The following is a 23,128-nucleotide window of genomic DNA, read 5'->3' on the forward strand; positions in this document are numbered from 1 at the left end:
TCTGTAATCCATAAATTGCTTTCTTTAGTTCATTTGAGAAGCTCTGATGAAAGTGATAGAAGGTATACAAAACTCTAGAGTTATTTTAAATGTACTAGGTGTTATTTAAGTATTCAAGAAAATTTTCTTGGTTGGGAAGAGGTATGTTTGAGAAAAACAGGCTAACAATAAATAGTCAAGGTACTTCCATTTAATTGATTATTCAATATTGCTGTTTACTATTCATGATTTTTCTTCACCCAAAACATAAAACAAAAGTTGTAGATAGAAATGGGAATTGTTGCTTGGTAATAAACAGAGAATTTTTCCTTTTCTTGTAATTATATTTATTTGTCATGATGGAGTTTTTTAGTAGTTAAACGTTAACTGAATAATTATAGAGAATGATATCTAGTAACAATTTGTTACATCTGTTCTGGCTTTCTCTTTTACAAACTATTTCTCTTCTCCTGTTTGTCTTGGTCGAAATATTATCATTTTGTCTGGTTTTGGTGCTTATTAAAATGGGACTCAGCATTCAACAGATTTAATGAATTAGAAACGAATTAAAATAACTATGGCTCATTTCTCACTCTAGGTGAAAGCAGTATTCATTGAGGATAAAAATCAAAATGAGAAAAATAAACTATACACAACATATGACAACACAGAAGAAAGATACATGCTCCTCTTCTTCACTTCCACTTTTTATCCAAAGCCTACTGAAATTCCCTGACTTCAACAGATTTTGGGTAAGTTCCTAAAACTCTTTGGACATTGTCTTAACTCAACTGTTAAGCAGTGGAGCTGCTCTTTTTTTATACCATCAGTATAAATAAAAGACGAAAAAGCTTTTAAATTTAGCAGCAAAAACTGAATAACAGAGGTAGACTTGCAGTTGCAACACTTAGCTGTATTCCATGTGTACGGTGAGAATGTGACAAGGGATAATGAAGTAATTAATTAAAACTTAAACAGAGCTTATGATCTCCAGTGAGAAAAATTTCAAATTATACAGAATTGTTAATCTACAGTACTCTAAAATATGCAATTACATATGCAATTGCAAAAAATATAATACTGACATTTTTAGAATATGTGACAAGTGGAAGAAATTCTTTCTAATGTAATCAAAACTGTTCAAATGGAGACTAAGAAGATCCCAAGAGGTTTAAGCATAGTGCATTCACAATGCTGCAAAAGTTCTGCTTCACAGTTTGTCATATAAAATAATGCCAAATATCCATTAAATCATATAAATTGTGCAGTATAGTAATGCATATCCTTGTGCATATCATACGTATCCTTGATCAGTGTATACTTAAGAGATGTTCACATTTTTAGTGAGTAATTATGGTTTTGCTAATTTTTGCAAATGAGTTAACCACAACCTTATGATCCAATTATACACAGTATCTAATAAATACAAAGTTATAGGATTAGTTACCACTGTATCTGGTGTAAAAGGAATTTGTCTGGTCCAGCTGTCATCTTTGAAAATAAAGTCCCACTGATGAAAACATTTATTAAAAATAATGATTTTAAATGTTTTTACTTGATATTCTAGAAGTACTTATAGAAAATGGTAAATCATGGAATCATTTCGTTTGGAAAAGACCATTAAGATCATCAAGTCCAATTACTTAATCTTTAAATACCAAAAAGCATTTTAAAGAATGTCTTGTGCATGTGTCTGCAGAAAGATTTGTTAGATCGCTAATTAATTAAACTGGCACATAGCATTTTGATAATCATCTGCATAAGGCAGCAGAATGCATGCCTATACTCTTCTGATCCATTTTTCAAAAAGTTAACCAATGGATAGAAAAAAGCCTTGTGCCATTTCTATCTTTTCTGTTTCTGAGCTTAAGACATGGTTTTATCTCGTGCTTTTCTTTTTCTTTTTGCTTTCTGGTGGATTAATTTCTATTCGATTTGTAGATAAACACAGAAGAATATTTCTGTCTCAGTTCTTCCCCCCACATTATAGCTACATGTCCTTAACATCTTTTGGACAACAACTTTTATATTGTTAATGTTACTTCATCAGATTATAGAAAACATTTTCTGACAGGAAAATACTTCTTTTCCCATATCTATATAACAACTACATTGTCTTGCCCTAGTACATAATTTTGCATCAGAAGAAACATAATTTTAAAACTACAAATAAAAAATTGTCTCTACTTCCTAGTACCATTCAAAATACATGGTTTCCCAAAAAGCGGACTAAATTGCAGAAGTTCTTAAAACTTCAAGAAGTATCAAAGCACTGATGAAGTGAAAGAGTATAACTGATATGCTTTGCATGAAGCTAATCTGAATGTGGGTTTAATACTGAGAGGCAAGGTTGATCTGAAAGAAGTAACAAACATGCAGCAGAAAATACAACATTCATCCTTAATATTCTTCTCGAAGGCTGGATACAATGGATATCCAATCAGAAATGCACAATTTCTCTATGCCATTTTCTTTAGCAAAAAAGAAGGCAACCACAACTAAAATTGAATTTAAAACCATCTTTCTGCAAAATGTAAGCTGTGTAGCTACAGACAAAAGTATTGATGAAGAATTGTATTGATCAGCTACATTCTATGCATGTACAAGTATTTACTTATTTATAATGAATTGATATTGGTAATTGAACACAGCTGTCCAATATATTTTTCTCCCTGACCCCAAGCCTATCTGATAGTATGCATAAAAGTGACAGCTGTATATATTTCTGACTATTAAAAAACAAAACAAAACAAAACAAAACAGCCGTAGATATAGTATACCTGGATGTGGGTAATTTTTCTGTTTGTTATGATGACAAGCCCACTTCTATCAATTAATTTACACAGTATATTGAATATAGCAAAAATGGTGTAGAATCTTGTTGCATTTTGTGCTTCTTCAGAGCGAAACGTATCTATGATGAAAAAGTGTCAACAACTCTGCAAAATCATGCAGAAATTCTTAAATTCCATTTCACTGAACTTTAGATATATTGTAAATATGGAGATGTAAGGTAAATACCAAATTCATCTTTAAGAGAAATGCTGTTAGAATAATCTTTTACTTTTAGCTTCTACAAACCGAAAACCAAGACAGCATCAAGCTGACAGCTAAATTCTATTGCAATACCAATACTAAAAATTATGACTAAATATTTTAATGAATTTACATTCTGTGATGTGAATTTATATTTTTGATACTTAACAGAATCTAACAGTAAAAAGAATCTAACAGTACTGTACTGAAAATTTAGCACTTTCTAGAACAGAAAGGAGATTCTAATCAACACATCGTACAGACAAGCAGCAAGCTGAAACTACATGAATAGGAGACATACGCCATAGTTGCAGGCACGGTTGAGTAAACTATTATCTATTTGTTCAGCTGCATCTATATTCCCTTACTTACTAAATAGATCCATATTACTTAGTAATTAGGTACATATATATGCACATGTATATAACTTAAATATCTTATGGATAATGTAAGTATTTTCTTAAAACACTTAAAATCCTGCAGCTTTTGGCACTGAAGCCAGCTGACCTATTTAACTAACAAGGCTTGTCCAGTCCATAAAGTACAATTTATTTGGTTACAGAAAAGGCAGCATTGCAGTACACACAGAGATTAACGATAGGTGATTTTGTCTGTCATCTGAATCTCTTATAAGGTTGCAAATTTAATTTTAAGAAGATTGCAGAACTTTGCCTCAAACTACAAAACGGTTTCTCTTAGAGAGGCAAACCAGAAAACTAACTACAACAAAATAATAACCATGAACTTCCGCTCTCATGAGAAGATGATCTTTCTGCATCTAATTGTGGATTTGATACCAGCTGTTCATTTCTTCTGCGTTCAAAGTTTCTGCCCTGACTACATGACTGCAGCCAGGGAGAACTGCAGAGAAGGCATTGTACTGCTGGCTGTTCTTTCCATGAGTGCTTACAAGAAGTTGTTCTCCGAGTGGAAAATTACTTTTTTGAATGGATACTAGAAGTGTTTGCCAAGTACTTAAAGGAAACAATTACTCCCATGGCATTCATAGAATACAGTAAATTATGAATGCATTTTTGTTGCATGTATTTTCCTATAAAATCTGTAGGGTTTTATTAATTTGTAACTTTCTCAAATGTTTATTGGTTTGGACCAAAACTAGTTATGTATGTCCTCAGCTATGAGGTGAATTTGGTCTTGCCAGCTCTTTATTTAAGTTAGCAGAAGTTTTATAGATTTCAGAAGAACAGGCTCAGGTGGTTTTCAGAAACTTTTATGTTGAGTGTTTCTGATAGTTCTTTTGTTAAAGGAAACTGATTTTTTTTTTTTTTTTTACACATAAATAAATAGATGAGTCAATGGAAAAGAGATTTTGAAGGCCAATCAGCAACAGAAGTCCACTAGTTCAAATTAGCTGAAAATCTTATTCACAGTTTGAATTAAGATAAATTATGCACAGCTACTAAATGGCTCAGTACATGCTTAGGACAACACTAGCTTCCACTTTAGGTTCCACAATTTTTCTGTTACTACCATGTTGTGCTAAACCTGGACAAGTGTATAATACCTATTTTATTTAAAATACATGGAAGCTCACAAAATCCAGTAGCACAGCTAAAATGAGCTTATTAAGATTTCTACTTGTTCTGTCCCCATTTTTTTCAGCTACTCATCAGCATTACAAGCAGATGGGCATTGGCAATAGTGTATGTAGATTAGGATAGTTGGACTTTCAGCGGTATTACAGAGCAAAGTAGAACAGCTGGGCTGCCATTTGATGGTTCAAAAAAATGTGTGAAAAATTACTACTGAAACAAGACTCAAACTCTACATGTGCTGAAGCATCCACATTTATGGAGTTTCTCCAACTTGTGACCCAAGTAATCTAATTTTCTTTTTGATAACAGAGTCCATAACTATTATATTTACAAAATAATTTCCATGAACCTTAGCCATTTTAAATCATTGGACCTATCTCCATTGACTCCAGCAGAGTTCAATTTATACTGATGATGAACACCTAATATGAAAGTTTTTATCCAAACCCAACATCCCCCCAAAACCAGAAAAAGAAAACAGTCAAGATTTCACTTGTATAATGTTCACTACTCTTTCACATGGAAAAGTGTCAGATGAGCTGAGATTTTACTAGCAAGCAATATGAAATTTTAGAAGATGAAAATTGATATATTAACAGAGCATTCATACTTATATTCTACTTTAAACAAATAAAACATTCATCCTTCATTTATAAAGTCTACTGCAAAGACGAAAGTCTGCTTTCTGCTTTATATTTGGTGCAGTATAGCATCAAATAGTTCCTTTGATGCTATACTGCATTGTCTCTCTACAGAATATTCCAGGAGTGTGCAAAAATCTTATGTGGACTAAGTACTGTAAATGCACTTAGAAAGAGTTAATGTCTGCTATAAGAGGTTACAATCAAAAGAAGCAATTAGTAAGTAGAGAAAGGATGGAGAAAGGAAACAAAGCACAGAGAGGAGAAGTTAATGGCCGAGAGTGCAGAGTACAGATTCTCATGACCCAGGCTTTAAGCAAAAATGTGAGTTTATATTCCATGTAGGAATGTGCTCTGGGTTTTTGTGTGTGCATTTATACAGATCCTGTGGTGATTAAAACCATGGCTATCCACTGACAGACTGAAAATATAATGGCAGTATCGATTAGAAATATGGAACACTGAATTGTATGAGAAATCAGGCAAAGACAGCTTTTCTCATTTTAAATTTTAGGCATCAGGTTAGTCACTGATTTAAAGTAGAGACATTCTAGAAACCTAAGAAAAGACATTTATTAATGATTTTATCTGCATAACGTTATTTTAGTGTTACATCCCACATTATTTGAATATATATGTACTTCCCATGCCTTGATTTACTTGCACAGAATCTATGGTGTAGCTCAAATACTCAGAGAAAATGACCATTGCTGTGTACATTGTTATTTCAGGTCATATGTCACTTATTTAGATAGAAGAGGTTGCTAATTAAGCAATAACAATTAAGGCACAGGTCATTTCCTGGAGATTAATGACCAACTAGGAGGAGCTGTGCCAAGGGCCATTAACCCCAGCCAGTCACTCACTGTGATGGGGCAGATTTCTTTGAAAAATATTAATGTTCTAAAATAACAAGGATTACTCTGGACATAATATAAATGTATACAGGAGTGAATCAAATTAAAAGTGCATTATGATGATTTGTGTAGTAAATTCTAGGCATTTCCTATTTTCTAGGTAACAGAGGAGAATGGATAGCAAGAAAGTGGTGCATTAAAGAATACTAAATGCTTTTAAGTGCTCAAGCTTCTCTAAACTGATGTCTTCAGACCTGTCATGTTTGCTCCTCTGATGACCATTTGTAACTTTGGTTATCATCATAAATATTGATAATTTAGCAAAAACAGGTGCCTACTAGTGTTCTTGGTAAAAGGTCTACAATTAAGAGAATACAAGGAAGTATTTCATTGCTTCCTTTGTACTCTCTGGCTCTTGATGGGTAGTGATCTATGAAACTCTCCTCTCTGACACTTGCCAGGTTTCCTTTCCAGAGGTAAGGAAGGAGGATGCAGCCCTGGACAATACAGCTCTTCAGCCTTTTTCATAACCTTTGCAGTAAAACACTTCTGAAGGGATCTAGTTGAAAACAGTGCTACTAAACACTAGCCTGTTTGCCAATTACTGTTTTCTCAAATTATAACAGTTTACCTTTTTATTATCCCTGCAAGACATTCTTTGCTTTCCTCCACACAGCAAATTCTTCTCTGCACCAACCATTTACATCTCCTTAATTTAAAATTTATCCACAAATAACACTCAGCAGAATAGAGGGAGAAACCCAGAAGGCAAAATGGAAACTTGCTAAGCAGGTAGGTGCAAATGATCAATTACTTTTTCCCTTCGGCAACTATCTTATTGCTTAAGGCTCTCACCCACAGCCACCGTTTTCTCAACCCTTCTTCCCTCATCCGCTAGTGGTTTTCACCTCTTTAGATACATTGATTCAAATAAGTAGGTTAGATATGAAGCAGTCATAGCAGTTTTCTGTCTCCAAGGTGAAATAAGCAGCCATATTCAAGACTATTCCTAACTAAATAAACTTCTCTAAGGAAAAAGAATATGACTATAAAATCCCTTACTGAATACTATATGAGTGTTCAAGACTCTTTTCCTTATTATATTTCTCCTAATAGTTAAAAAATATGATTACCACCTAACTTTTACTCATAGTGTAAAAGATATGTATAAAAACTTTGAAAAAAATCAGAAGATATGAAACAGCTGCAATAGATGAAGAAAGATTATTGGTTTAATGGAAAAAATATCTGGAAATGCATTCTTTAATTATAGTGTTTGGAATCTGACCAAGTGTTTTACCACAGTAGCAGAACAAAATAGAAATATCCCTTTAGATTTAGATTAGATATTAGGATAAAATTCTTCACTGTGAGGGTGGTGAGGCATTGGAACAGGTTGCCCAGAGAGGCTGTGGATGCCCCCTCCCTGGAAGTGTTCAAGGCCAGGTTGGATGGGGCTTTGGGCAACGTGGTCTAGTGGAGGGTGTCCCTGCCCATGGCAGGGGGTTTGCGCCTAGATGGTCTTTGAGGTCCCTTCCAACCCAAACCATTCTGTGATTCTGTGATAATCACCTGGAAGATGCTGTGGACAGTCTGAGAATTACCACCTTAAATAATTTGAAAAGCTCAGTTGATTAAAAAGGTGACCTTAAGTCTCAATGCAAACTTGTTTAATTGCAGAACTAGCTTTTTAGCAAGGTAAGAGCAGTAAGTTAAGAAAATCATTAGAGATATAAGGGATTAAGATTTTCAAAATAATGGGCCTATAATCATTTTTTCCACATTTCTGATTTTCCATATTTTCTGTTTGGTTTAATAATGTGTAAAGAAATTTCTAAAATTATTCTAAAGCATCTGAATTTGCTTGTAGAATTTAAATACTCCTGTGAGTAACATGAATTTTCATAACATGGCTGTAACCCAGAAGCCTGAATTTTGGTTTTGTATGCATACCTACATTATATTTGCGCTGCCTAAATTATTACATAACAGATGTTAAGGCTCATCTGAAATTACTAACAGCAATCAAAGCAATCCAGTATAAATGTTAAAGAATTCCAAGGAATTTCATTGGAAGGAACCAGCACCTGGAGCCTTCCTTTACACTCTTTCTTGTTTTCTCTTTGTAATGCCCCTTCTTTTCTCATTGGTTTTCCATTAGTACTTTTCTGTCATTTAAAATGATGGGAATAACATTAATAAAACACGTGAGCTTAAAGGCAGATCATATTTTCTCTCTAATATAGTATTTGTTTGCTGTTCTGGGACTTGTATCAGTGTTGCTCATCAAACGTGTTTTTCAAGGTGATGAGAATGGGGAAAGCAACTGTAGAAATTAGAGAGTCCTCTCTCATCCTTATAATTATTTTAAAACAGCAGCTAAAGCTTCCAGAGAGATCACGGCTTTGTTATGCTTAGTGGAACTAGTTAGAAAAGTGCCTTTCTGAACTTAAAGAATGTTCAAAGTCTTGACTTTTTTTAAAGTCAAGCCATATGGAACAAGCAAAACTCAAAAAAAAAAAAAAAAAAGGATACCATGGAATATTGGAAATGACTGTGAGAATAGGGAAAATCTGTTTTAAGCTCCAAGAAGCTTCTGCAATGCATGAAAGTAAAGGCAAATTATGTTTGAATTATTACTGAATGCTAAAGATTCAGATACCTCTGTCTAGAGGATTTAATAAGTAGGAAATGAAATAACTAAAAAAAAAGTTTCTGACAGTGCACTGAGAGCGGTAGAGCTTCTGACCTCTTTATTTTGGACATGAACATTTATGAAAATCCACTAACTGACGGTGCATAAAGTATGCCATATGATATTCCAGTTGAATAAAATGAAGAACTATTTAAATATAGCTTGCTGATTCATCTGAATTTTTCAAGCTCTTCTCAGAAAGAGAGGCAGTTGAGAAGGTTTGTTTTATTTTCTGAAATCCTCTATCACTTTAACCACATAACACAGGCAAAAAGCAGGAAAAGAAAGAACTTCGGATGAATCCTTTCTTGAACAGCAGTCTTCAACTAGATATTCAGCACTACACAAAATCACGCACACAAAGTAATTCTTTGGGCCTGATCCTATCGTCATCTGTGCCAGTATAAATCCTGGAAAAATACACCAGGAAAAGACTGTCTCACAGCAAAACAGATGCTCATCTCTATTGCATTAATTTTGTTTTGCCAATTATAGTTGTGTCAGAGAGAAGAAAACACATTAACTGAATTTTCTGTGTACAATTTCACTATTATTTATGGTTGATTATTCAGTCTGGCAGCTAGCTCTATCCGTTTTCTAGAATCTTTTCACAATCACACTGAAGACAAGAATCTGGGTAGCTGAATGCTATTTATTTTGGGAGGGAAAAATATTGAGAATATTTTTTTTCTCAGAAAGTGCAGTTTTATCCAAAGGAGAATTTCTGTGAAAACAAAGGTAGTTTGTTTCAAAAACAGTGTTTCTCTTCATTTGAATTTCAGTTTCCTTTATTTTTAATTTATATTATGTTTTGTATAATATTTTAGATTTACTAGAATATGATTCTTGAAAGTTATTGATAGACAATAATTTGTTCTTAGCAAAATCAAATATTTCAATGTTTCTACATCTGAATTTTGGTTTTACAAAATATCTCTATATTTTCCTCAGGACAGAAAGCTCTTCCAGACAGAGATACCAAATACCACAGGGAAACTGAAATCAATTTACCTTTGATACTGAGTTATCAGTTAATCCAATATCAAACATTCAAATATCTAGCCCATAGATATTAAAGAAAATACATCCATTTCTTCAAGGTTAGTTACATTTGGCTGCCCTGAGGTTCATAGCAGTATTAAAATAAAGTCTGTCTTCTCTTACTTTCAGCTCCATATTCTCTAAATCAAGAGATAGCTACTGCCTGGTATTTTAGCCTCCTTTACAACATACATTATATAAGAAGCCTGACAGACTTTGCTCATCTTCACATTTTCAATTTTAGGAACTACTTCGTTTAGCCACTTACGCTGCAGTGATCTGTGGCAGCTGTGTGGGTTTTCAGAGTTGGGCATATAACACCGATGGTGCTGGTCTTAGTATTTTAAAAAGGAGTATTTAAAAAAAAAAAATAATTTCACTGCCATACACTGTTTAGAGCAGATCCTCATTTAGAGAGAATGATGGTGACTTAGCACATTACTGTTTCAGCTTAACACTAGTTAGATGGAAGAGGTTACTAATTATACAATAGCAATTAAGACATGGGGCTTTTCGTGGAGATTAATGACCAGCTAGCAGGAATTGTGCGCAAGGCTTTTAACCCCAGTCAGTCACTCACTGCATTGCAGCAGAATCAGATGGCATTCTCTGAAGGATACTGCTTTTCAGAGTGACAACCATGGGTCTGCATATGAGTGGAGGGATTTTTTGCTCACCTACAGGGTACATCTCTAGTGGATAATGAAGCTATGAAGTAATGAAAGCCAGATGCACACAGAAGGAAAGAAAAAACACAAACCACAATAACACACACCCACACCCAAATACAGCTAAGCCTAGAAAAAACAATTGAATGGTCTAACATGGATTTCAACTACTTTTAGAGATATGATCACATCTTTCACTGAATTAAATCACACATCACAGACACCTAAATTAGCATTTAAAATGAGAACTAGCTTGAGTATTTGCAGGGAGTCCCCCACTCATAACCATTTATTATGTGCTGGCTTAGGTCCTGACTGCATCATGGTGTGAGAAACTGTCTTCTTTCTGGATGAAGCTGAAGCAGAAGCCTCTCCCTTATTCATGTCCCACATCATTGGAAAGCAGGAAGCTGAATCTACATGCGGAGGGAACCTTGTACTTATGCCCCACAAAACTGCTCAGCAACACTGGAAACCCCCCTCAGGTAATGTTCTTCAAAAAGACAGTTGTTGAAACTACCTTACCACTGCTGACCCACAGCAAACATCTGTGACGGATGCACTCAACCCCTTACCCAAACCAGCAGTAGTTTGGTACAGGCTCCAAAGGAGGTAAAGGCCTAAGCCATAAATGGGCCAAGAACTCCTCTCGTTTCAATCTGTTCTCTGAAAACCCACAAAGGAGCAGAGTGACACAGTAAGTATCAATGCCTATGAGCTTGGAACATGGATCATGCGATTAACACACGCATAGCGGGTGACTTTTCCAAGGCTCATTTATCAAGGAATAAAGAAAGTGGTGGTTACAAGGATACCATGCGTACCTTTTCATTTGCATGTAATTTGACTACTAGCAAATCGCCTTATCCCATAAATATGACCACCTAAGTGAGCCTTCTTTGAGCTCTCCCTGCTAAGCAGCCTGGCTGCATGGCGGTGATCTCGCCTTGAGCTGAGACGCCTCTCAAAGTTGCTCCTCAAGGCAGAGAGACCTTTTACCAATGACACATCTTTGGTAAGAGACCAAGATCATGCGTGACCTTCTATTATGGTACCTGATTTGTGCCTTAGTATTTTTGAATCATTGTTCAAATGATTGTGCCATACAGTAATAGAGTGAACCTTAACTTTGTTAAGTCACACTTTTACAACATCATACTGAAACCACTTTTGCTAATACCTTTGACAGTGTTTCCTTATGCGATATAACTCACTCTTTCACGACAACATCTGAGCTCTTCCTGGCCTTCAAGATGCCTCATCCTTACTCATCTTCCTCCCCTTTGCAATCTACACTCGGTCCTGGTCTGGGTCCAGTCTTGGTCCTTCATTCCTATTCCTTTTAATTTCTTTTCCTCTACTATCTTGATTTTCTTTTTTTCTTTAACTCAAAATAGGTATCTCTCTTCCCAGCAACATATCTAAGGCAGTCTGACCTGTGGCTCCAAAATAAATCATCTGTACTTCTCTGGCTGTGGAGGGAAGAGGTTGGGGCTTTACTAGCAGACAGACTACCCTGAGGCAGTACCAAGAAGTGTCCAGCTGACTTGCTGCTGCTAGGCACAAGAGGAAAATAGACTGGTGCTTCTTCAAGTTTAAAAAAATGAAGATGGAATTTCTGAAGGTCTGAGACATTAACTACCAGACCAGTCCTGACTCCCTTATTTGGGTTTTGATGTCACTTTTGGAAGTGAGGACCTGACTGAACTATGAGCCAGGGTGAACTGGTTCCTCCATCCCAGGGTGTGCCTGGGGCAGCAGAGGGAGAAGGGCAGCGACTGTGCAAGGCTGCTGCCATCATCGGGGCCCTCTGTGATGGCTTGGCAGGAGGACATCTCTGAACACTTAGGCACCAGTCCTGTGCCCAACCAGCACCCTGGTCATGCCATCCTTTTTTTGCAGCTTATGGTGGTGCAATAACATGACATGGATCACCAGGTAAATAAGCAGACCAGAAAAGAAGGCTGCTGCTATCTTTAAATGTCATCTTCTTGTAAGTGGGAGCTGCTGTGGAAGTCTCTTCTCCATGGCAACTCCCTCATAGTCCAGTCCCCTGTCCAGTAATAAGCAGTTTTTTTAGTGTGAGGCAAAAAATTAAAGCCCACTGCAGCATTCACACCTGTGCACACACAGCCTGTTGCCCTCTCTGCACACCATAGGCCATGCCAGTGCTGGCATCAAAATGGCACAAGCTGCTGCTGCAGACCTGCTTCCTGACCAAAACTGGAACAGCAATTTACGGTTGCCAGATTTCCATTTACCCTGAGAAGGTCCTGCCTGCTGAGGAGCAACTGCAGCAAACCATGGCTTATCCCACAGCTGTTCTGGCTGCTCTTTTCACTGTATGGGCATAGTGCCTCTGCTCTCACTAATCCTGCGGGCCGCGCTGGCCACTGCGCATTACAGATTTTCCTACGGGTCACACTGGTCTCCCCCTTAACAGTGTTTTTGCCATGGACCATGTTGTCCCCCTACTTGCAGTTGTTTCTGGAGGCCATCCTAACAACTCAGTTGTCACAACTGTGATGTGCTGTCACAGTAATGAAGCGTGATGTGAGGAATTCAGGCGACCTGCTGTCACACCATTTCCCAGCCCTGGCGTCCCAGCCAGCAGCACCGGTGCTGGCTGTCATGGGGGAGGAGGGAAAGGCGGGGAGAGGGGCCTGAAGCCAGAGGCCAAGGCCAGGTGCAAGGGGAGAGAGATGATGAGGGCTGAGAGAACGGGGCCTCGGGCCCAGGGGGAGAACAGGGCAGGCATGGGAGGAAGGCCCCCCCTTGGGGCCTGGCCTGAGGGAGCGAGCAACAGCTGCTGCAGCCCAGGCGAGGGGGGGAATGGGGCTGAGAGTGACACAGGGGCAGGTGCCCGGGGAACAACTGCTGAGGTCTGGGAAATGGGGCTCCAGGCACAGAGCGCAGGCCTGGAGTCTGGGAAGGGGGGTGAGGACAGCCTGCACAAGCCGGGCAGGAGGGGGAGAGGATCCGAAACCAAAGGTGGGGGGGGGGGAAGGAAGGCGCCAGCTGCTGAAGATGAACGGAGGCCAGGGAAGGAGCTGAAGGAGGGGCTGTGTCCAAAGGGGCAGCAGAGGAGAAAGCATCCTGGCCAGAAGCCAGGGTGGAGGGCAGAGGCCCAGGAGGGAAAAGGCACTGACCTCTGGTTCAGCAGGGGCCAGAGCTCTGTGAGGCAGAGATAGACAGCTGCTGAGGACTGGGGAGAGGCATCAGAGCCAAAACAGAGGCCTGGGAACATGGGGAAACAGCTGAAGTGGGATGGATGGGATGGCGTAGCCCCAAATGGAGGCTTTGGGAGATGTGGGAGGGCACAGCTGCTGAGGGATAGACGAGGAGGAGAGTCAAAAGCCATAGCCAAGGTGAAAGGAGCCAGCAACCACCCCGATGGAAAAGAAAAAGGACTGAGAGAAAGGATTGAAGATATTCCCATTTTAAAAGTAAAATACTTTATCTTTGTATAAAGCAGTTAAATTGTTTTGTCTTCTACTTAAGTACCACCCAGACACCCACAGCTGTGAGTACACATGCTGCCAGTCTCCATGGACAGGTAGCGCTGGCTGCAGGTGCTGGAGACCTCCCAGATGCCACAGTGGCTGCAGCATCCATCCCTCACAGTTGCTGCCTGGATGAAAAGGCTCTCCCAAGTTCCCAGAGAGGCTCTGCAATGCACAGCAGGCTTCAGTCCATTGTGGTCTGGCAGAGAGCTGGCCAAATTACAGAAAGGGTGCAGTTACACCCCCAAAACACCACTGTTGTTCATGGTAAAGATAGTGCACAGTTTTCCAGCACAGGCCTTCAAAGTTTTTTTCCAGTGCAGGGTGTCAAAAGGCTTCACCTTTGAAAGCACTGCACCCAGGCTAACTCAGGTTTAGGGGATAATGTGGTCTTGCAGGTTGGTACCTGAGAACCTCAGTCAGTTTGGGACAGTGACAGTGGCCTCGGTGCCTGTCACCAAATTGTTGCCTTCCCACAGCTGGCCTCACGGTCCCAAAGCAGCAATATGGGCAGCAGGGTCTTTGCAGAAGGAAAGCACAGTCATCAGACCAGGTCTCCTGTGCATCTACATGTGGTCTGACTTAAACTTGTGAATGCAGGCTGGAGCTGGTGGTAGGCAGCATGATTATAGTGATGTAAAAAACTGAAAGGGGAAAGAGCTTCCACATTTAGACTTGTACATGGTAGATGCTGCTGAGGATACCAGTGTTGCTAAGCATGCTGCTTCCTAGGGAAATCTATGCTTGTGGAAGCACAGGCTTGTGGGACTACTTTAATTTGAGGATAATATCAATGCACCTTGTGGGAAGACATCTAACACTAAGCCAGGCCTATCCTGGATAATATAGAGATGCAAAAACTTCAACTACATCTACTTCAAGTCAATAATTTGTTTTAATTACCACAGGGAAATTGCTAGTGTAGACCAGGCCGTCAGTAAGTATAGCTGAAACTGAAATTAATGGAGCTAGATCATTTTATCCAGGTGAGAATCTTGTTCCTTACTTGTAATGTTATTTATTACTTTCCCTAGTTTACATGTTTTTGTTTTAGTACTCTTCTATTACATTCTTCTTTGTAGCTTCTGTTGCATACAAATCCATACCTTTTCTTTCATCATCTTACAGTTCTTTCATACTCTTGCTCTCTAGGCATATGGAACTCCTTTTTTCCCCTTCCTTGTATTATGTTTTTGCACATTTCCGCTGTGTTGTTCAATTCATTCTGTCCTTCTCCCACTTTTGTTCTCAGTCACATTTGCATCAGTATGCCTTTTTATTCCACATACAATGTGAAACTATGATGAAATAAGATAAACACAAATATGCTTATATTCAAAATTAAGAAGGATATGGAATTTTCATGTGTATAGTGGAGCTATTCTCTTCTTTTCTTTGGTTGCCATTTAACATCACTGACAAAAATAACTTTAATAAGTGAACATTTTTTTTTTGCCTTCCAGATGTCGGGCATTGAATTTATTTTCCCATAAAATAGTTCTCCATGAGAATGACATCCCTAATCTCTACATAACTAATTCATGATTTTGTTCAGTTTTCAAAGGATATCATCAGTAATAAAAAGGAGGCATTGAAATTAGCAGCCACATTAAAAAGAAAATGCCATTTTGTCTGCCTTCCTCTTTGTTAAGGCACTGTAGCCACTTGCCCCCCCACTCCTAACACTCCTGGGCTGTCAAAGCTATAATTTACTATTGATAGGTGTGAGCATATGCCTATGCACTTTTTCCTTTATTGGTTGTACAACTTCTGACGACAACCAGAAAATTAATATTGAGAACAGAATGCTTGAATCAATTCTCATCATTGTATTCAGTAATTCACTTAGCAGCATTTAGCAGGTCTAGACAGAGAGCTAAAGCTAACCATTATCATTATAATACAGAGATTTCACATGTTTATTGTTATTTTGTTTATGCTTTCTGATCAACGAACACAAATATCAAGTCTTTCAGTAGAGTCCTAATATATTGTTATTTTCTTAAGTGGCATGTTCATTCAAGACATGCTGATATTGAGGCCACGGATTAATATTTCTGTAGCATAACAATAGCATTGCTCATTCACTATACTCCTCCTTTTACTGCTATGGCATCTTTCAGCTATTTGTCTAAACAAGGTTTAGCTCACTAAATGTTCTGACAGAAACAATTTCCTACTAATTTCAAGAAAAAAGGATTGTGTGTGTGATATGTCCTTTTTAGGGCTATTTCTGTCTCAAGTCCTTCAGTTAGAAAACGTTATGAAAGACAAATTGCTAGAGTCTGACCCAATGTGGCTATAAAACATAACCTCAAAAATTGGCATAAATATACCAAATTCTTTCTAACATAACAAGTTGTCAGCTTTCCTAACTACTAACTCATTCAGATATTGTAGATATTTCCAAGTGTCTCTGTAAATATACCACATAAATTCAAAATGAAACCCTGCATATGCAATGCTTTTAAAGGCAGGAAATAACCGATTCTCCTTTGCAGATGAGTAAGAGGCAGTCCCAAAGTGGTCAGAAAACCTAATGAATGTAAAGATTCACTAATGGTTATGTCATTGTTAGGTAATATAACTTAGAGTTCCAGGCTTATGCGTGAAATAGTCAATAAGGTATCTCATTTCTTTAACGTCTGCTGACTCCTAGAGACTGTCAAGGCCTAAGCCATTTGGGTACTATATCCCTCATTTAAGTAAGTAAGTCAGCTGAAACAAGGCAGCCATGTTATAGCTTAATATCAGTCTACATCTTCTGAAGAAGGGAAATCAAGTTTCTTTTCTACTTTCTGTAGCTGCATGAGGAGAAGCTCATCTTTTTACTTGACAGAAGCATTCACACATTTCAATTAAAAATCGTGTGGCCATGATTGGCTAACATGTCATATACATCAGAAAAATTTAGGTGTAAAGATCTACTTATGGATTTTGAAATTTTAGAAATTACAAGTGAAAATGTGACACCTGTTTACATATGTTTTGTTCAAATCTTGTCTTTCAGTGCAAATTACAAATACTAAAGGCAATCACTATTCAGTACTTAACAGGACATATGCAATGGAGTTTTTCCATCAACACAAGTGTTAACTATAATATCCTGACATTAATTTATAAAGACCCTGGCTTAAACATACTTATTGTCTAAGGCTAAAACATATGTAAATTATTTAAAAAAAAACTTATACAGGAGGCTCCCAACTCTTTGATGAATTCTGTTGGTTTTACCTTTTTTTTTTAATTGCGCACTATGACTACAGGGAAATAGGGAATAAACACATTACTGTGAATTAATCTCTAAGGACTATGAGGAATGGAGCTGGGGCTTTGCAACTTGTACACATGCTATCCTATCCTGTGTTGCTGCCTGCCCATTGAGAAATCATAATCTTTGGAGAGACAGGTCACTTCAGGCACCTCGATAATATGTCTAGCTCCAGAAAAAGACCTCAAAAATACCACAATGAAGTGAAAATACCTTGCATATGACATTTTCAGAAGAACATGTTCAATAATGCACTATGTTTTAAAGGATCTTCTCTCCAGTGTTCTGCAACTGGAGCTAATACTTCAACTTTACTTCAAGCAAAAAATGTAAAGGTTTTTACAGCTTGCTTTCACCCAGAAGAAAAATACGTCCCTTTCATCTTTATATATGTTTGTTTGTATGTGTTGATATGAGATGCACTTGCACATGTAGGTATAATTTATTCTAAAGAGAATTTTATATATCTATATATAATTTATTCAAAAAAACAGGGCAATGGGGGTAAATGCCCTAGCTACTAATCGATTCGTTCTGCAGCTTTCTGTTTCTAAACTAAGATGAGGATTATCTCTGATGAAATCTTGGTTGCAACTGACATGTTTCTGTGGGAGTATTTCATTAAAATTCTTAATAATTTTCTAATGATGAATCACTTCATTAAAAAAATCCATTCAGCTTAGCTATGTGTAAGCATATTTTAATCAGTAGGCATATTACAATAAGTTTGTGCTTCAAAACAAAAGAAAACTTAATGCCTTCCAAAGCGGATTTTCTATTAGTATAGTACGGTAGTAAGGATCATCTAGAGATGGTATAAAAGATGTGAATGGTAAAGAGACACATTGTTTTCTCTATTCTACTTGCCACATTTTCCTGAAGGCTGATTCCTGTTTTAGTTTTTAAGAGAGACCTTTAGTTATGAAAAAATTCAAATAAACAAATTTTTTTTCACTTTTAAACTCTTGGACTTATGTAATAGCTACTTTCCTTCAAATTTCCTTTCCTTAAGAGATGACTAGATCAAATTGTTTGGCCTGTATTATACAGGAAATAGCATTAGATGATCACAGCCTAAGCATGTATTTGGTGGCTCCAGATCATCATAGCAGTCAAACAGCAATTTAATGACTCTGAAGAAAATTACCACAGGACCACCATTTTTTAAATCCAAGTAAGATCCCAGAAGCTGTACATAACTTCTGCCTTTTTTCACCCCAGACACTTTTACTGAAGAGCTCTGCAGTAGCTAAGAAGAGCTATAACTTTGTTTACATGCATAAGAGCTCATTAAATTGCTAGATTGCAAGACTGTATAAATTATTTATCCCCACAGAGAAACAGGTTTTAGAATTCACAATTTAGAATAGGCTCTAATTCCCCTCTCATATACAGAGTCACTGATGTAATTAAAGGTTAAAGTAATGAAGATCAAATCTTAAAAGGAGAAATGTGTTCCTTCACTCCTGAGCATAGGCACGCAATGCTCTGCCACGCTTCCTTTCTTTGTTAGCTGATGCTGAAGGACCTTGACTATCTTCCTCCTTAAATACCTCAGGTTGGAAACAGAGTTTAGCCTGTGTTTTTATTACATTTCCTGTGCTAGGGGATAGATCATTCCCTTCCTTCTTTCTTTGGAAATGAGAAAAGTTAGTACAAAAGAAAATCCTCAGTTTCCATGGGAAATGTTAGGTAAAGCATTGTTACAGCTAACAGAGGTTCTGCCATGAGGAGCTCCTCAGCTTCCTCTAGCTTCAGCCTCATGTCAGAATTACTTACCAGTTAAGCTAGGCTACCTTGTCAAATGATGAACATAAAATCTTTACAGAGGGAAAGGCTAATACATCCCCTCATGAATTCTAATGACAGACAGTGTTTCCAAACCTTCAGCGATACCATTATATTCTTTATAGACTATAATCGATTTTTATGTCTCACAAACAAGCAATCTGCAATTTATAAGCAACATCATTAGACCTATTCTCATTGCTTTTATTTTCTTCTCAGTGATGTATAATGTGTTTCTAGTAAGGAAAATTGATTAATTCCTTACTTTTTGCCCTTGATTTTTGGACTAATTTTGTTTTACTTCCTCAGCTATTTTGGTTCTGAAGACTGAAAAAACCACCCCAAATCAAACCTTAGCTTTTTTGTTAATAACTCAGTTGGACTCCTCCATGGCTGAAGTGATAGAGAGGTAAGATAAAAGCAAAGTTAGCTTTTTGACCACAGGTCCAAATGTGAATGGCCTTCAGAATCAGCTAGAATGAAATTGCATTCACTTTATCTGGTGATCTTCACAGACAATTGCATTTCATGGAAGTCCCAGGCAGCTGTCTATCCTGGAGCATTTTCTGTCCTCTGCAAAGCTGGTGAGGCTTCCCTGCCTGTGCATTTGAACCTCACTTCAAGGGACAAGAAACAACAGCAGCTGCATTACACAGCGTGCATTAGAAAACACACACTTCGTCTGTATGGAATCTGAACTTGGGCACCCAAAATAGCTTCTGTAGGCAATTTAAGTTAAACTTTTCCAATATAACTTGTATTCAGTTTTGTTTTCAATCTGACTTACAAGACATGAGAACTCTGTAATACTGCATATGGATTTCTTTTATGAACTGAATTAACAATTTTGAGCAGGAGGTCCTGGTGCTGTGCTGTTCCATTTGTGTCGCTTTCTAGGTACATTTATAAGAAACTGTATCATATATATTTAATGACGTGTATTCTGTATTGCATTAGGTAGCATTACAACACACCACCACGTTAAAGCTATCTAAATCCCACCTTAGGAGACAGCAATAAAAAGAAGTTAAATGACATTACTCCTTAAGGTAGAAAGAATTTACTTCTTTGCACACAACTTCAAAGGTTTCACTGTGGGTGAGAAAGAAATCATTACAAGGAGTGGCCAAAGGCATGAGACAGCGGTCTGAAGCAGAAAAAACAGAACATAAAGAACATGCAAAAATAAATAAACTGAATAAAGAAGAGTAAGCCTTTTCAATAGTAAACCCCTTAGTCAGGCCTTTATAGAAAGCATGGGCTGGGGCGGGGGGAAACTGGGAAGGCTGAAATGAAGAGGTCCACATTACTGAAAAGTGGAAAGGACCACCACACAGGAAATGGAGAGATGGAAAAGGAATGGTTTGTAAGGAACAGAAATGGGAAGAAATAGCAATAAGGGGAGAGGTAGAGCACTCAAGGAGATTATAGTGGAATAGAATATCTCCTGTAAATCCCTCAAAACTGTAGATGCCATCTGCAGTAATATAGGCCATCTAAACCCACTTATGATTGCTATGTACATTTCCTTATCTTTATCACTGTGTTAAATATCATTCAGTAAGGAATATGAGTAAGTCTGACTTAGTATAAGAATGAAATATCTGAGGGAGGAAATTTTAGTAGAAAGTGGTTCAACATCAAAAAAGAGTCAGCAATGCAAATCAGATGATGTGATAACTGGGGAATGCTAGAAGGAAACTGCATGAGAATCTTAGACATCCTGTCATTTCTGGAAAACGTGATCAACAGAAGATGAGTATTATATTCATTAAAAAAAAGAATAGTAGATAGTAACAGGTATATCTTCTTTAATTGAAATGGCACATGAAGCACAAGAGAAGGAGGATGTAATGCTCTGTAGTGAAATGAGTGCAGCTGACAGTCACAGAGATATCAACAGCAGATTGTAGAAGTGCCGAACGGAAGATTACACAGCATTTTTTGGCACACAATTGTGAACAGAATCAATAGGAAGCATACAGTCATAGTCCAGCAGCAGAGTTAGCAAGAGATTTCAACAAATGTTTATATTGACCTGACGGCCCTTAGCAATGCTGTAGTGAAACCTGAACCAATTCATCTGGTATCTTCCTAGAACATGAAATTTGAGGCAGATAAAATTCAGATTGGATCATTAGATCAACACAAATTGGAACCTTTTAGAGATACTGGTCTTGCAGTATGTAGAGAAACTACTGTCTTTCAAAATGTAATTGTTCAATTCAGATTAAATAATCACCTTTACACAGGTCCACACTTCACATGGTGCAGAGCCAACACTAATTATTTTGCAGAAGTTTAGACTGAAATGGGGGCAAATGCCTTCTATTATGATGGACTTGTATCCTGATAGAAGGATCTGTTTGGTTGCTCTGATCCACAAATTCAGAAGTCTGAACCATCCTGCCTGGAAAAACAAGGCTTGAGAAAACGGAAAGTTATTGTACTTGTACCTTTTTGGCTGCTTCATTTAATTCTGAAAGCCAAAGAAAAGAGAGAATGCAAGACTAATCAAAAGGAGCACAAACAAGAGGAATGAGAAAATAAGACTGAACTGTATAGCTAGAAGAAGAGACAAATGTAAATCAAGAGGGGAAGCCCTTTTTTATTCGATAGAGAACCAAATAAACATAAAGCAGAAGAATCTTTGCCCGTTCAGAGATTAAGTTTCAGGATATACATTAAGAAAGTTTTACCCTATAGCCCAGCCTTTCCAAGATAATTTCAGTGCTGTTATCAAATTCTGACCTTATCATTACTGTCAATTACTAGTTCTTTGCCACTATGTAAATATAATGCGAAAGCACCTGTTTTAAGTACAACAATATATAGTTGTGTTGGGTTTGCATGGCAAGGTTTTGGTAGTGGGGAGACTGGAGAGGTGGCTTCTGTGAGAAGCTGCTAGAAGCTTCCCCCATGTCTGACAGAGTCAATGCCAGCCGGCTCCAAGATGGACCCGCCGCTGGCCAAGGCCGAGCCCATCAGCGACGGTGGTAGCACCTCTGGGATAACATAGTTAAGAAGGGGGGTAAAAAGACCTGTGTAGGAACCTGTAGCTGGAGAGTGAGAATATGTGAGAGAAACAATTCTGCAGACAACAAGGTCAGTGCAGAAGGAGGGGGAGGAGGTGCTCCAGGCACCAGAGCAAAGATTCCCCTGCAGCCCATGGAGAAGACCATGGTGAGGAAAGCTGTACCCCTGCAGCCCATGGAGGTTGATGGTCGAGCAGATATCCACCTGCAGCCTGTGCAGGACCTCACACTGCAGCAGGCAGATGCCCAAAGGAGGCTGTGACCCCGTGGGAAGCCTGCACTGGAGCAAGCTCCTGGCAAGACCTGTGGCCCCATGGAGAGAGGAGCCCACGCCAGAGCAGGTTTGCTGGCAGGACTGGTGACCCCGTGGGGGACCCACGCTGGAGCAGCCTGTTCCTGAAGGACTGCACCCTGTGGAAGGGACCCACGCTGGAGCAGTTCATGAAGAACTGCAGCCTGTGGGAAGGACCAATGTTGGAGAAGTTGGTGGAGGACTGTCTGCCTGGGAGGGACCCTGCACTGGAGCAGGGGCAGAGTGTGAGGAGTCCTCCCCCTGAGAAGGAAGGAACGGCAGAGACACTGTGTGATGAACTGACCACAACCCCCATTCCCTGTCCTCCTGTGCTGCTTGGGGTGGGGAGGAGGTAGAGAAAATCAGAAATGAAGTTGAGGCTGGGAAGAAGGGAGGGGTGGGGAGAAGGTGGTTTAAGATTTGGTTTTATTTCTCCTTACTCAACTGTGATATGGTTGGTAATGAATAAAATAAGTTTTCCTAAGTTGAGTCTGTTTTGCCCATGACAGTAATTGGTGAGTGGAATCTCCCTCTCCTGATCTCGACCCACAAGACTTTTGTTGTTATATTTTGAGACTTTTGTTACATTTTCTACCCCTCCCCCATGCAGCAGAGGAGGGGAGTGATAGAGCGGTGCTGGTGGACACCTGGCCTCCAGCCTGGGTCAACCTGCCACAGTAGTCCAACTGCATCCTGCTGCTTTACTACTATTTTTTCACATCCTCCAGACTGGCCATATGGTTAGTTTGCTTGACAATTTCCTCAG

General features: G+C 38.4%; 1 protein-coding gene and 1 long non-coding RNA gene across 2 annotated transcripts in view; one reads left to right on the forward strand and one right to left on the reverse strand.

The window, feature by feature from the left end:
- The window catches only part of NRXN1 (neurexin 1), a 733,713-nt gene that overhangs the window by 683,263 nt on the left and 27,322 nt on the right, over nucleotides 1-23,128 (reverse strand).
- On the forward strand, nucleotides 619-21,650 carry LOC142601135 (uncharacterized). Its single transcript, XR_012834749.1, has 3 exons — nucleotides 619-731; nucleotides 10,782-10,958; nucleotides 19,345-21,650. It is a non-coding gene; the product is annotated as an uncharacterized LOC142601135 (long non-coding RNA).

Source organism: Balearica regulorum, chromosome 3 (assembly GCF_011004875.1).
Source record: "Balearica regulorum gibbericeps isolate bBalReg1 chromosome 3, bBalReg1.pri, whole genome shotgun sequence".
Classification (NCBI taxonomy): Eukaryota; Metazoa; Chordata; class Aves; order Gruiformes; family Gruidae; genus Balearica; species Balearica regulorum.